Below are 14,168 nucleotides of genomic sequence, written 5' to 3'. Positions count from 1 at the left end.
ATGTCAGATGACTACATATGGTTCACTTCCACATGATTGTTTTTTTAGTTTGCCACCTCTTGGCATCTGAGTGGCATAAGATTACACAGTGAAAGTGTTTGCCCATTGAATCAAGCTTTTCTGACAATCGTGGCAAATGACGACAGCCGCGATAATAGATAAACGACACGATAGACTCATTTCTGTTGTCGCCACTGTCCTTACAATGTTTTTCCTTTGCACTCATTCACACATTAAAGGAGTACTTTAAGAGCATAATAACCAATAGCCATAGGTATGATTAGAATTTTTATACTGACTTTTGAGTACATGCACCTGACTTAGATGTGGTCCCAGCGGGCATTGAGTTAGAAACAACGTTGTCAGGTGCACGTGCCAAAGAACACACCCTCGCTGCACTGGAACGCCCAGCTTATTGTCTTTTTTTTTTTTTTCACAGATCTTATTCATCATGTATTACGGTGAAGTCATATTCATTGCATTAGCAACTACCCAGACAAAAAGTGTTTTTACTTAAACTCCCTTGATAGTTTTCTTTGTAAATGGACTTATGTCAAGGTTTTCTGCACAATTGACATTTTCTTTCATTCTATCAATCAAACCTCCAGCGCATCTATTTTATTTTTGTCCATATGGCACAATGCTATGAAGCTGAACATCCAGAAGCTCGTCTATTGACTTCAGTGACTGAAGTATGTTGGTGTCAGAGGTTTTTGGTTCTTTCTTTGTTCACTGCCTCTGTGTAACCCAAGCTAGCCCCTATGTTACTGACAGGCTCTGCATGGCCCTTGGCACTCTCATTGTGTCTCGTGAGCCATTGATGTTGACGTGCTGCTGATCCTAGTCTTTGCTCATGAGCACACATGCACATATAAAACCTGATCTGCAGTGTGAACATGAGGATCCACTCGATGTGAGCCTTCAGGGCTGCGGCTGGGTGGAACTGTGTGTGCATGTGTGATCAACCGCAATCCATCCCATTTCTATACTGCTTATGCTGTTCAGGGATGCGGGAAGCTTGAGCCTATATCAGCTGACTTCAGGTAAAAAGTGGAGCAAACCATGGACCGGTCAGCAGTCAATCATAGGGTATATATTGTGTAGAGGGATGCAATTCCCATTCCTGTCATTGCTACACCATCAGAGATGCTATTGTCGACTTTCATGTGCAAATTTACGTCATTTTCTTCATCTTTTGAACGTGAGCTGAAGTCTTCATTCCTTATATCTGCCAGTCTTGGTTCATATATTGATCTCGTAGAGTTTGTGGAGTTGGGCGACTGTGTGATCTGCCTTTCAATGTGCCTTCAACATGCCTGCATGAGACCACGTGTGTGCAAGTCTACACAACTTGCGGATAAGGCAATAGTATGTGTTTTACACATGTACATATATGGAAAATAAATGATGAAAGCACCTATGCAGAACTTAAATGTGCCTAAATTCCCTAACTTTACTCACTGCCCCTATGTTTGTGCCTTCTCTTTTAGTGACATGTGACCTTCATCTGAATAGAGTCTCCCTGTTGGACGTATAGGAAGACAGCTGACAGACACACTGAGCAGGAGAAGAAAAACAAGGACCTGAAAACAGAACAAAGAGTGAAGAATAAAAAACATATCAACATCTGTGCTGTTCACAAATCCAGGTGATAAATGTAGAAAGGAAGTGTGTGTGTGTGTGTGTGTGTGTGTGTGTGTGTGTGTGTGTGTGTGTGTGTGTGTGTGTGTGTGTGTGTGTGTGTGTGAGTTTTATGTGTGTGTGCGCACGCTTGCGCGCACCGGGGGTGTAAATATGCAGATGGAAAGGAAATCCATGGGAGGGAGGGTGGTACTTGTCAAAACAGGACTTGGAAATTACAGGCAATTTCAGGTACACCCGTGAAGAAATCATTTTAGTGCGAGACAAAGAGAAAGTAAAGAGCGGGGCATGAGCTGGGAGATAAGAAAGAGGCAAACAAAAAGACACTGAGAGAGACAGAGAGGGGGAAAATAAGGTGAGGTACGATATTGGATGTTAGATCTGAAAGCATTTCATTTAGGAAAATACTGAAGGTTGTGTGTGTGCATGTGCGTGTGCATGTATGCATTTGTGTGTATATGTGTGATAGTGATGGTGCAACATTGCAGATGGAACACAAAAAAGTGAAGTTGAAATGAAGGGGGGGGGGAATATACGAACATAAAATTTGGTCTTCAGCACTGCCATTAGTGAAGATGAATTTCCTTTTTGTGTTAATTTCTTGCATCCAGTTTGATTTTGGGAGATACACCAGCTTCTTTGTGAGCCAAAGACCACCAACAATAACAATCATAAATAAACCACAAAGATGCAGCGGTCAACTAAAAAGAAAAAAAAAAGGCTCATAATTCAACCAGTATCATATTTTATATGTAGGGTTCCAAGCCTTTGACTCTCACCTTTTGGAAAGAAAATGGCCCTCCAATGATGACAATTATGAACAAATTCAAGTTTACCACTACTTTTCCCCACATACAAAAGCCAGTGGTGCAATTCGGCGAAACCTTGGTTTCGATCAAGATTTTCTTCATCGTCCAAAACTGGGGTTTGACTTTGTTTTGTTGCACACGAGATGGAGCCTCTGTCCAAGTCGCGAGTCACGGGGCACATACAACAGACAAAGAACAATTCACAACTCACATTCAGAATTCTAGACAATTTGGAGATTGACATGATCCTAACATGCAAATGTTTGAAAAGTGGGAAGAAGCCCAAGAACATGCATCAGAACAGAACATAAATCAGAATCCGACTATGTTGCCTGCTGTTTGTTTTATTAGACAAAATGCTTATGTTAGCAATTATTTTTATCCAGTCGGAAAAACCAAAATAATCCAAGATCCTACTTGACAGTTGAACATTAAAAGTCTTAATGAGAATTCTTAAGTGATAAACAATTTTCCCGACACCAAGTAGGCAGGTCTTGTCTGTCAATGCGCTACTTTTTGGACAACATCAACTGTCTGTTGGAAAAATGGAATCTCAAGCTTATTATACATTTTTTAATGTATCTGTGACTACATTTTCATGTGATATTCATTAATATGGCTTTTGCACAGAACAATCCATGTCCTGGCCATCCCTCTAAACACAAAGGTGTTTGCATCTTCAATTATGGATGGAGTGTACTGAAGAGCCGGTGGCAGTTTTAACCATAAAATCGACAAAACCCCCAGAAGAGAGTCAGTTTATTATTTACGAGTCCCAATTCCCCTTCAGAGCTGACGCCAAACCTATGTCCTTGTCATAGCAGCATACTGGAGGTGAGGAAATATGGCTGGGTGTATGTGTTATGCCCGTGATGAATGTCTCTCTTATTGACAATCTGTTGTCAGCTTGATGGGGCAAACAGGATCTACGGCAGACTTTAGTAAAGTGACTCCCCCAAAAAAAGTCTTTTTTATCCAGTTACAAAATGCTGAGGCTCAGGAGCAAAATTTTCTGCTTAACTGCATCCGGAAAGGCACATGTGAAGAACAATCTACAGGCATGTACCGAAAATAAAGATGTGTGGGGAAATGCAGCTTTCGGGTAATAATTCAGCAATCCATATTTGAACTCAAAGTTGGTGTGTTTGCCTCGCTTTCTGAGTCCCAATGCGCTTATCCCACGTCCACTCCAATAATTGCTATCTATCCTTCTGTCTGTCACAGTTATGGAGGATATTGGTTGTCCAGGTTTTCCTCCGACAGGATGCCATCATTGAGCCTGAGTGAGGAAAACAGGCTCGGATGGGGGAGAGAGAGAAGGGGAAAGGAGGGAGTTGTGACAGGGAGATGAGATAAGGGAGGAAATGGAGGGTGAAGGAAATGCAGCAAAGATGGTGGAGGTTATATACATCACAACAGGCTGACACTTGTCAGGTAGAAGCAGATTAAATGTTTCACTTAACAGCTTACCCTTTCACACGTTTTGTGACAACACAACCTTGTAGACACATGCAATACAACACTTTTGGCTTTCAATTATTATCCAATTTTTATAGCGCTTGTCCTCTTTGGGGTTTGAGGGTGAACTGGAGAATATCCCAGGTGACTTTGGGCTAGAGGCTGTGCACACTTTGGACTGGATTCCAGTTAATCCGGGGGCAGCTTTCATTGACTACAACTGATTATTTTGAATTGTCACTGTTTGCATTAACATGAAAAATCATGCATCAGAGTCACACTCTGCGTACAAATGGCACCCCAACTCCAGAAAGGCCATATTATTAAGTTTTCATCTACGTATTCCATTTTTCACTTGTACCTCCAGAGGGCACAGTAGCAATACACCGTAAATTGATTTTCTATTGATTTGAAAAGCTTTTAAAAATATATTCTGTTTTTAAGTTAAAGGGACTCTGATATGAGCTTTGCGGTGACAACCAAACAACCATCCTGTTGACTGTATCCGCTTGTCCTCTTTGGGGTTTGAGGGTGAACTGGAGAATATCCCAGGTGACTTTGGGCTAGAGGCTGTGCACACTTTGGACTGGATTCCAGTTAATCCGGGGGCAGCTTTCATTGACTACAACTGATTATTTTGAATTGTCACTGTTTGCATTAACATGAAAAATCATGCATCAGAGTCACACTCTGCGTACAAATGGCACCCCAACTCCAGAAAGGCCATATTATTAAGTTTTCATCTACGTATTCCATTTTTCACTTGTACCTCCAGAGGGCACAGTAGCAATACACCGTAAATTGATTTTCTATTGATTTGAAAAGCTTTTAAAAATATATTCTGTTTTTAAGTTAAAGGGACTCTGATATGAGCTTTGCGGTGACAACCAAACAACCATCCTGTTGACTGTATCAAAACACTTTTTTTTTTTTTTTTTTTTTTTTTTTTTTTTTTTTTGCGAAAAGGAGTTGGTTGTGGCCAAGGCTCGCCTGTTCCACGTGGTCGTTTCCATACCGAGTATTTCACGTCCATATTTGTACACAAAGAAAAGCCGATGACCAGTATGGATAGCAGCACAAGATCATTAAACACATTTGCAAAGAAGCATATAATTTCTCTCATTTCAAGGATGAGAAAGAGACACTGATATCGCTAAATTTCAAATAGCGTTCGTTTAGAAGTGTCGCACAATACATGTTGCTTATTCACATGCTTTGAGCTAGCATCGATGTTACATCAACCAGGCTGTGAGCTGCGAAGCGAACGACTCAAAGAAGGCCACGATATTTATTAGTCCGAATATAGACTTACTTGGACAGGTTTACTTGCTGTTCCAGAGAGTTGGTATCGACCCCAGGGTAAGTGAAAGATGTTCAGCTAACCCATATTTGTGTTGTCCCAAAGTGCTAAAATAGTCGTCAGTAAAATCTTTGCCAGAATGGCAGAATGGAAATATTGTTTCGTAGGAATGTGAATTGATGTATTATTCATAATTAGATATATACACTAATTTAATTAGAATCTATTATCAAAACTGATTATTGACAAAATTTATTATCAATTTTTGGGTGAGGAATATAATAGAAACAATGCATGATCAATTGTTGATGTGAATATTATGTAATAAAGAATATGCTTCTGCTTAATGCTGTATATTTTTGTTTCCAGATGTAGGCAATTTTATTTTATGATTAGCAATTTTCTCTGGCCCAATTACTATATGTAAAATACATATTTTATAAATAAAAACAATGAACCCCCCCCTCAAAAAAAATACACAAAACATAACTATAAATGCAATTCAATACAAATATCCAATGGGGAAAAAAATTCCACTCAAAAAATGTGGTACTGCAACCAGTTTGCAAGACTGTTTACTGTTGATTTGTATGTTGTAATGTAGTGCAATGTCCAATGTTGTTTACATCCATGCTCCTCTAAGCAATCCCAAAATCAAATATTTGGGGCCCATAAAGTAGCCTTGCTGCAGTTACATAATCTTCATTCATTTTTAATACAATGTTAGCGTTGCGCATAACTCTTCCACCCAAAAAGAGCCCATGCGTGACGGTAGTCCTGCCTGAAGCTCAAACCCACGGTTCCACCGGCCTCTGGGTTGAGAGTCGAGTCCCCACAGGCTTCCGCTATCTCTCGCTCAAGGAGTGAGGTTTGACTAACACATTTTTGCATAGTACGAGCTGGTATCCATTACACAGGCACACTGCACTGACTCCATTTCTTGAACTCAGCTCTCAAGTGACCAGCGTAATAGTGACAGTTTCCCCTTTTGCACATCCCCGCGCCTCATCCTGGCATGACTGATAGATTTATGCTTAATCTAACTGTTGCACCAATGTACAGTTGGATTAAGCATACGTTGATTTGTCATACCTGGACATGAATGATGTCATAAAAAGGCAACTCTTGTGTTACTGGTTCGGATGCTACATTAGTGTAGCGTAAATTGTGTCGCATTTTCCTGTTGAATGCAGTAAAGACAACATAGCGCGTTTGCTTTACTTGTGTGTTATATTGAGTGCTATATTCACCTGTTGCATAGTTTTGGAATACATCTATATTTTGTAATTAGAATTGTAATTTTTCTTTGCATGATTGTTTTAAAATACAATTTTATTTATACAGCGCATTTCACAACAGGTGCAGCGGTAACAAACCACTTTACATATATCATAAGATAACAACTATACAACAAAAGAACTTGAAAACAGTAAATTCAAAAGAGAAATTAATGGTAGTAACTCATATACAGTGGATACCAGAAAACAATTGAACAGTTTCAGTAGCATAGTAGGTCAATAGCCAACACAATAAAGATGTGTCTTCAAATGAGTTTTAAAAATAGACAGAGTGGGAGCTTGCCTAACATTTAACAGGTCATTCCAGAGAGATGGACCGGCAACAGAAAAGGTTCGATCCACTCTGAGGCTTCCCTTACTCCTCAGCACCTCCAGTAGCGTCTGGTCCACAGAAAAAGCTTTGGAAATGTCACAACTACACACAATATTGTCTTTTTTTTTTTTGTGAAATATAGCCAAACTTTCGTGTGCTTCTGCGTAGCTAGGCTTGATTGACTGACTGCTTAAACATTGAATTTAATGCTCATTTGAGGGCAACACGCTTTCATACATGGCGTGCACCCTCCACATACAGTATACTGTAGCAACCTTCACAAATTCTGTGGTTTCCTATGATTTTGGGGGGTTGTGAAGGGAAAAAGAGAGCGGATGATAGGTGGCGAGGGAATCCAAGAGAAGGGATAAATTACACTGGAAACTACGCACCGGTTAGCATTGTTGACCTGACTCAAATCCGAAAATTCTTATTCAGCTTTCGTTTTTAATGGCTAATTATAGCTTCCCAATTCAAGGCACAACCGATTTGTGCACAGCCCTAGTTGCAACACCTGAAGAAGGTCTCCACAGTCACTGCAAGGCAGCGATGGGAAAATGAAGCTTCAAATTTGCTTAATGAAACTGTTATATTTTTTCTGACGCCTATAGATGGCACTGTCAGTTTAAATAAAAGGGTTTAAGAAATGCTACGTCAGTGTACAATGTTGAACAGAGAGTTTCAGTGAAAGGTCTGCAAAGAAAAAGACCTGCCTAGCAAGAGATGATGGCAACCAAGGTGCCCTCATACGCACACCCCACAGGTTTCCATGCATGAAGTTTGATGATGTAGGCAAGTGTAAACTGGCTGTTTAGCACGCCTCCATCCTCTTTTCCCTCTGTAGCAGAAGTCCTTGTCTCTCTATCGATCCGTCCCAGCTTATCTTCCCGTAAACCTGCAACACTTTCCCCTCATATTTGCCTATCCATCCCAGGCAGGCACTCCTCTCCTACAGTCACATTGCTATTGATCGTTTTATGTGCTGAAGAGAGCAGGTAGTGGTTAATGTAAAACTGAGTCTGGAGGAGAGCTGCTTGTGGTTCATCTATTGCCTCCCCCCCGTAATGGACCCAATCAAGTTCTAATCGACCCTCGGTTTAAACATCAAAGCACACCACTGACTGCTTTCCCCCCCTCGCCTTTATTTCATGCCTCCATTTTCCTTCCACAGGATTCCCAGGGTTCCTTAAAATTCATAAAAATCCATAGAAAAGATGTTGTAAAATGTTCTTAATTGTCCTTAATTTTCAAGGAAAGCTTCTAAAATCAATAAAAATCCTTCAAAAAATTTTATTTGAAAATAAATTAAAATTTTTCTTAGTGTACTTTATTTGAGAATGAATTCAAGTTGTTAGGAAAATGAAAATTTGACATACAGTATGTCAAATAAAGGGTTAGCGGATTGGCCCTAAAAATAAAGATGTGCCCTTCCTTTGGCAGCAATGATTTGAACACCAGCTCAGTGATATGCGGCTTTCTGTTCAGCCCGCATATTGCTGAGCAGGCATTAAAGCCACCATGAATCCCCTGCTGAATGGAGAAAAAGTCCTTAAAATGGCTAAATCGGTCCTCAAAAGTCCTTAAAAGGTCCATAAATATAAAGCAAGTGGAAGAGTGGGAACCCCATTATATGCAGTATCTCTGCAATGCCTGCTATGGCCACTCATACAAGTTGAATTTAGTCTAGTAGCCCTGATCTGTAAAAGAAAAGATCTGCTGAATATGCAAGCATTTTCTATGAATTGACCTGCTTTGCTCTGTTTGCATCTTTTTTGCCCAATATCATCAAACTGCTGCCTATTCACAGCTTTCATTGGCTCTTCTGCGTGCCTTAAGCAAGGCAGCGTCAGAATTTGTTGAGTCAGCAGTGTATTGTAAAGTGTAAGTAAGTGTAAATGAGTTTTTTTGTTGTTGTTTTTGTTTACAGTTTTAGTCCTGAAGTGCTTTAAAATGAAGACAGTAAAAAAACACCTCTGGAATTTAAGGTGCCTTCTAGCTGGAGTATATCTGTGTAGACGTATTTTTAATTATGAGTTTGGAAGCTGCATGCTAGTTATTAGATGTTTTTTTTAATGATGACATCTTTGTCAGAAATACGCACATCCACAACAGATCAACTGGCTCTGGTCCTCGTGAAAATATTGCAATGCCAAGCTTTTAATCCAGATTTGTTTTGGGAAGGGATAAAATATAGCCTCTTACCCAGCTGTTGAAAATGCTATTTGAATGATGATAATTCATGTTTAATTGAATTTATTGCCTCGTAACCTTGACCGGGTCTCCAACATTAATTTGATGACCGAAAGTGAAAAAAACTATCAAATCATTAATCATAACCACACTTTCTATCTTAGCCTAATTTGTTCACATGCATCCAAATACACCAATGTACTGTCCATGTGTTTCTTTGAAAAACATAATTTACCATGCGAATTCACAAATCATGAATAGTGAGGTCTGTTGCAAGCATCATCAGTCTGTTTTTAAACATTGCATTTTTTAAAAGCATGCCTATCCTGAGTTCCACGATGCATCAGTCTGTTTTTAAACATTGCATTTTTTAAAAGGCATGCCTATCCTGAGTTCCCCGATGTTTTTTTTTGTTTGTTTTTTTGTTTTCAGCTCAAAACTAAAAGTTGACATTTTGGGCAGCCTTGTTGGCCAAATATACAAACTTAGAGAAGCATTCCAAATTTAGATGCATGTAAATGCTCATACGTATGTCAGGCATATGGATAAGATAAGATAAGAAAACTGTTATTTTTCTTATCTTATCCATATGCCTGACATACGTATGAGCATTGACATGCATCTAAATTTGGAGAAGTGGCAGCAATGCAGCAGTCAGTGTGGATGCAGAGTGTAGTCATAGAGAGTGCAGTATTTACTTCGTGCATGGAAGAGAACCTTTTGTAAGTTTACACAACATCATTGCAAGACAGCATTCCAAAACAATAAAAGTGATAAAGAATACATGATCTGATCATGTTATCATATAGACCTGTACTGTATTCCATTTCGAGTTTATTAAAGCCAGATCCCAATGAGCAGCGAAGGTTTGCAAGGGGAGCGGATGTTAATGACATTCACCGGACGTTTACCAACTGTTTTTAATGGTCGCAAACAGTTTTTCTTTTCGCAAGGATATTTCACATGTTCAACAAGACGCAAATATGGGTGCCCAGGACAAGTGGGACAGATGGATGGATTTTGAACAGAATGCCACAAAGTCGCTTTAAACCACCTTAAATACAAAACTGTAATTGGTCCTCTCCATCTCTTTTGAGTCCTTTTCAACAGCATCCTGTTGTTGACGTGTATTTCCGTCGCTTCTGTAGGAGTCCCCAGTTTGGTGTAACCTTTCTGCCCAACGCCACCTTACTGAGCTCCAGGGATCCTGACTCAGCATGATGTTCTGAACTCTTGTGAAAGTAAATGCTCGAAGAAAGAAGCTAAGGAGATGTTGAGGACAGGGAACGCTGGCGTGAAAGGAAAAGAGCACTCCTGAACAATTATCCCCCGTAGGAGAACAGTGGGCGGCTTCGCTAAGCCAGAACACAGAGTAACTGAGGGCCAGAGAAAAAGACAAGCTGTGGACGTGTTCTGTATTCCTACCCTACAGTTGGTCCGTACTGACACACGACTTTGACTGCCTACAGGCATCAAGAAAGCAGTTTATATAATTCAAAGCTAATTAAAGCACTAAAACATACAGTCGAGAATACTATTTGGTGAGTGCTTGAAAAGCAATATAGAGGGAATTTTCTTGTTTGTTTGTCGGAACCTGGCCTGGAGGGAGTGATTTCATTAGTGCGTTGGTGCATGAGGAGCACTTTGTAACATTCACTAAAGGGCCAACATATTGGGACAACTTTAACCGCACTAAAAATGGAAGCACTATCGGAAGTAAACAGTTGCCGTTTTATGAAGACTTTCCTAGATGTTGGAGTTGACCTGTGAAATTGGTTTTGTCAATACATCAAGAAGAATGTGGAAGGGAGGGCATGACTCCGCATTTCTCTGTTCTAGTTAATCTGACAGATGTTCGAGGGAGTGGAAGTCCATTCACAAGGGTCGCGGGGCGTGCTGGAGCCTGTCCCAACTGTCATTGGGCAGTAGGCGAGGTACACCCTGAACTGGTCGCGCGCCAATCACAGGGCACACATAGACGAACAGCCATCCGCGCTCACACTCACACATAGGGACAATTTAGGGTGTTCCATTATCCTGCCACACATGCTTTTGGAATGTGGGAGGAAACCGTAACACCCAGAGAAAACCCACGCCGGCACAGGGAGAACATGCAAACTCCACACAGGAAGGCCAGAGCCGGAATCGAAACCTGCACCTCTGCACGCCATGATGAGCAACAGCCTGACAAGAAGGCATGCAACGCACTTTTGCAGCCTGTTAACGATCGTAGCTCACGCTTACCGTTTTAAAACGCTTCTCTCGGCCCTCCAGATTCCCATTCTTTGCCCGTCCCCTCGGTTAATTGTACACGAAACAAAGTCTGAATGAGAATAATGATTACCATAAAAGATATAGCGCAGCAACTCTGATCACAAGCTGCAACTGCAGACTGCTGAGCACTAACTTCCGGTGACGCAGTCACACGTCACCATAGGTTAAAGATTACCTGCTTTATTCTGTTGTCTTTTTTAAATACTTTTTGTGAAAGTGAAACTGATAGAATGATTAGGATGTAGTGTGCATTAACACAAAAAATATATTACTAACATGCACAGAGACACAAATGTTTTGTTGTTTTCCCCTCTACACCCCTCGGATCGACTTGGGACCAGTCCTTGATCTACTGGTCAGTCGCAATCGACGTAATGGGCACCCCTGCACTAATCAGTCAACCACCGGGCCACCCGGAGTTGAACTCATGACTCACAATTTCTCCCTCAACAAACTCACCATGTCTCTATAAACCTTGCGTTGTGTATTGGGACAGAAAGGTTCTTTTTTTCCCCCCTTCTTAAACTATGTGAAGATAAAATGATATTGTATAAAACGGCTGCGATGACCCCCAGTTTTTCCCGATGCCAAATCATCAGAAGGCGAATGAGAAGTCACTGTGAAGCACTTTAAACGCTTTGTGGGTGAAAAAGCCAATTTACCATAGGTTCACCCCTGATAAACTGTGTGTGTGTTGTGTGTGTGTGTGTGTGTGTGTGTGTGTGTGCGTGTGCGTGCGTGTGTGTGTGTGTGTGTGCGTGTCCATACATGTGATGAGCGTTGCATTTGACCAGTATATCTGACTCATCCAAGCACATACCTGTATGGGCTACATGTGCATTGATGTAGAGGCTCAAGGGTAGCTACTGCAGTCCGGCATCCCTGGGGCCTATAGTCGCTGCTGGCAGGTTTTGAGTGCACGGGGATGTTACCTCCGCTCACTGCACTCCCGTGTGCCCATCAACAACATGGTCGGACTGTCAAGCACAAGGTCAAGCCGAGAAGGGATGACAGTGGCAGACACATACTTTGTCAGGGTCATAGGACAGTTTCTCTTTACAGACTTCTTTTGTATCATGTTTTTACTTTTTTCCCCCCAAATTCATGAATCAAATCAGACATCTTTTATCTTGGCAACCTGAAGCAAACTCGAAATGCCCTATCTGGCTGTGACAAACATTTGTATGATTACGTCCTGTAAATGCATGTGCTAGCAATATCAGAAACGACAGTTGAATTGGTGATATCTACTGATGTTGACTAGATCATTATTCTGTTCGAAGAGATAATGAAGTTGACCCTTTTGAATACAAACCTTTCAAACTGGGGATTTGCATTTCTCTTTGGTGTCAGTGGTCTATATAAAAAGTTGAAAAGGCACCCTCCTCAGTGCGAAGACGATAATTGAGGTACTAACAAGTATCCCCGATACAGAACGCTGCACAGATCACATGCTGAGGTGGCATTTTGCTTTTTACAAGTTGTGTAGTAACAAGAGAGGCATCTTGATGGTGCACTTACTTTTAAAGCAATATTGCTCAATCTCTGCACAAGAGAGAGGCTTCTAGAAGATCCTGATCAGCACTTTCCAGCAGAGGGACCTGAGAGATACTCTGAGTGAGATTAGTTGCCGCAGTGATTGGAGAAAATGGACCTCCAGCAGAATAGCTGAGATCCATTGATTAAAGCTGTCCGTGAACACTAAAATGTCTTCACTCAAACTAGGGGAAAAGAGAATGCTTTTCATTGATTGAAGTTTGTTAAACTTGCATAAATTGATTTTCTGGGCCGTTTGAAGTGGTGCAAAACACTGAGCATACTATCACCTCATAAAGTTAGTAAACAGCTGTCTTGTTGCTTGTGCAACACAGACAGGCATTAGCATTCTCTTGGATTTGAGTTCCTGTCACTCTGAGGAATCCAAGACAATTATCCACTCTTCTCTTTACTCTCTTCTGGTTCTTGCAGACTCCATAGGGAAATATGTGACTCTTTATGTTCACAAGCTAATTGCTGACATTGTCTGTCTGAGTTTAAGTGTTCGACAGAAAGCATACAGTGCACTAATCAGAGTACAGTTAGACACAGTTCTGAGGGTTTTGCTCAAAACGGTTGCTCCAGTGATCAGCGCCGCACAGACAGCTGAGAATAGTTTCACACTTTGACGTCATTTTCACTTGTCAGCTCGGAAACGAACAAACCCAAACACCAACCACATTAGCAACAATTTTGGATGGACCATTTTTTTGGTCTGCAGCACTGGATCAAGTTCTGTCATGACTGATGATTATTTCTACGTATTAATAAACTCAATTTAACTTTATTTAAAAAACAGTTTGAAAAAAGAGCAACCGCAGTTGTAATCAGGTTCTGTACATACTACTAATCAAAAACATAAACACAATAAAAGAAATGTATATTTATCAACAAGTAAATAAATCGATATGTAAGCAACAGCTTCACAAAAGTCATTGGAACAGTGTTCAGAAAGTGGATTTCTGAATTATAGCTGGCTCTAAATTGCATAATCCACAAAAGTAAAATCATAGCAAATCTTTCATTTATTGACAGACCTCGCTTTAGCCCCGTGGATAAATCAAGTTTATGATTTGGAGCTGCTGCATGCTTTAGTAAACATTTCCATGACATGTGTGAATTGAGGCATTCTATTTCTTCATCATAAAACACAACATATACTTGCATTTGCCTGAAAAAAACAAACAAACATAAAACACAAGTTCAACAATTTAAGAAAGGGGTGTTGCCCAATCCACTGTTTAACTACAGTAATGAAGAGGTGTATAACAAGACTTGTGGGTATGAATGCAGGAAATTAGAAACATTTTTTCCTCTCTTAAAGTAGACCCCAGAATACTCGTGGCTCA

General features: G+C 40.6%; 1 protein-coding gene across 3 annotated transcripts in view; it reads left to right on the top strand.

Annotated features, from left to right (window-relative positions):
- The window catches only part of sema4c (sema domain, immunoglobulin domain (Ig), transmembrane domain (TM) and short cytoplasmic domain, (semaphorin) 4C), a 103,338-nt gene that overhangs the window by 38,722 nt on the left and 50,448 nt on the right, over positions 1–14,168 (top strand). Inside the window, exon 2 of one of the 3 annotated variants that reach the window (XM_019885197.1) lies at positions 1,491–1,601. The exons of 1 other annotated variant lie outside the window; for it this stretch is intronic. The gene's annotated coding sequence lies outside the window, so the exon portion shown is untranslated. Of the gene's footprint in view, positions 1–1,490; positions 1,649–14,168 lie in introns of all 3 variants that reach the window. One more of the 3 variants, XM_019885196.1, reaches the window with a different exon arrangement.

Source organism: Hippocampus comes, unplaced genomic scaffold (assembly GCF_001891065.2).
Source record: "Hippocampus comes isolate QL1 unplaced genomic scaffold, H_comes_QL1_v1.1 scaffold45, whole genome shotgun sequence".
NCBI classification, from domain to species: domain Eukaryota; kingdom Metazoa; phylum Chordata; class Actinopteri; order Syngnathiformes; family Syngnathidae; genus Hippocampus; species Hippocampus comes.
This window is presented reverse-complemented; position numbering and strand designations above follow the sequence as displayed.